This window comes from Limulus polyphemus, unplaced genomic scaffold, assembly GCF_000517525.1.
Source record: "Limulus polyphemus unplaced genomic scaffold, Limulus_polyphemus-2.1.2 Scaffold779, whole genome shotgun sequence".
Classification (NCBI taxonomy): domain Eukaryota; kingdom Metazoa; phylum Arthropoda; class Merostomata; order Xiphosura; family Limulidae; genus Limulus; species Limulus polyphemus.
The window spans coordinates 424,928-427,432 of NW_013666389.1; positions in this window are offsets into that span (position 1 = coordinate 424,928).

The window sequence follows — 2,505 nt, forward strand, 5'->3', positions numbered from 1 at the left end:
TTAGTTAGTGTTTTTACTTTCTTCTGCTATACAGTACAATGTTTAGTCATTAGTTAGTGTTTTTACTTTCTTCGGCTATACAGTACAATGTTTAGTCATTAGTTAGTGTTTTTACTTTCTTCGGCTATACAGTACAATGTTTAATCTTTAGTTAGTGTTTTTACTTTCTTCGGCTATACAGTACGATGTCTAATCTTTAGTCAGTGTTTTTACTTTCTTCGGTTATACAGAATGATGTTTAATCAGGCATTACTTTGAGAAATCAGTAAATAGTATCACGCGCTGAACATTAAGTGACTCCATATTACTGTGTTTATATATCACTAAATGTGGTACAGTTTAGTATGTAGGGATGGGCCGGAATAAAATGACCTACGCATATTACGTATTGCTCATCATAGTTTCAAATCTCTCTTATAACAATCTAAGAGATTTTTTATAAACACCTAACTTAGATCTTAGAGGTTTTCAAAAGCTATTAAGACCTTCAGTTTAGCCACAAAACATCGCTAAAGTAGAGAACGGCGAATAGCGTAACATCCAAACGTTCTGCTGATTATTCTTATTCTGGCATCAGAAGTGCTATCTCACCAATGTTTGAAGCTGTTGCGATGATTTACAACCAATATGTTGCATTTTGACTTGGGGAGGGCAGAAGCAGTATAGCGTTTCATTAACTTTAACACATTATGTCAATCAAGACAACTCATCACGCCAGGCTAAAACTGCATGCTGTCTTCATAGCATTTGCAATTCATTATAAAATATTTATTAGTATTGTTTAAAAAAAGATAGGAACCAAGTAACAAAAAAAATTAGGATGATGTAGGGATGGCAATGGCAAAAAATACAGAAATACACAAAACCATACAAAAATCCCTACATAATTTGCCACTGAGTCAATGTTACAAGATTATGAGAATTAGCTATTATTAGCATTATTCAGTTTAAATGCTTCTTTTCAAATCTGGATTCATGCAACTGAAAAAAAAATAAAATAACTGTAGATAAAAGTTTTTCTCGGAAAAAGCTGGCTACTTATGAAAGGATTTTTGTACGGTTTTCTGTATTCATCCCTATCTTGTTTCTGTCCTTTTTGGCATTGCCATCCTTACATCATTCTCATTTTTTGTTATATATATATATATTACTAATTTGATTATACGTTCTTGACTCGCACCACTAAGATTTTACAAATTACAGCACTGTTAAATAAGAACTGTAAAGGCTGTAATCGAAATACACACAGTAAAATAAATATGGAATATGAACCAATTATACGTTCATGACTCGCACCACTAAGATTTTACAAATTATAGCACTGTTAAATAAGAACTGTAAAGGCTGTAATCGATATACACACAGTAAAATAAATATGGAATATGAACCATTAAGTAGATTTCAGAGTGTATAAACACACAGATATATATGCGAGAACCAAACTTGGATACACTATCTGAGTCTTTAGAAGACTCCCACCAAGAATCTTTTTTAGGTTTAATATATTCACTTTCTTATAGAAATGAACCCTCTCGGTGGCTCAGCGACAAGATGAAGGCTTATAATGCCAAAGGTCGAGTTTCGATATTCGCAGTGAGAGGAGCGCAAATACCACTTTGTGTAACTTTGCGCTTAAACAACAACATCTTGAAATGAAAATTATAGAAAAAGTTATTCGTATTACACTGTTGTTATTTCTTCAGGCCTAACATTTGGCTTTCATTTTTTTCCGAGATCTTTTTCGTAGACTTGGTATCCAGGTTTATCTTAGAAGAACCTCTCATGTACATTACCTCGGATCAAGACATTATCTGAACAAGAACTCCAATGTTTAATAACAATGTGTTTACATCGATTACTACAACGATATCATGGAATGCACAGTTTCTGGTACAAACTTTAACTGGGCTCAAAGCAACGAATGTTATTAATAAAAAATAAAAACAGCAGCTAGACTAAGATTACAATCCTGTAAAACATTGGACACTGCTTGTCATAGAAGCATATTAAAAATATAGGTAAAAACTCAAACAATACCTACAACAATAATTTCTGTTTGCAAATTAGTGAAACAAGAACTAAGAGATAATGCTTAACTATATCCTTAAAACATAGTGGAATCTGAACTAGGAGGCCAAATTCAACTATTATTGGAAATGGAACTTGTAGAATGAAGATGAACTTTGACACCTCTTCTGCCTTCAATTAAAATCAAAATATTAAATTTTTTTTTTATTTTTATAACTTGAGCTATGCCGAAAGTAAGCAGAACAATTGAGTCCTAGCATGGTTCCTATCTACAATTTATTGAAAGCGATTGTACAGTGCAACCTTTGCTTTAGCATCTCGTGGTAAGTAAAGTAATTTGCAATGATGACGATGTTCTTCTGGTACCCATTCACCAGAAAATATAGAAGTTACAAGGAAAAAATCCCCGTCTCACCAAACATGCTCGCCCTTTAAGCCGTGGGGGCGTTATAATGTGACGGTCAATCCCACTATTCG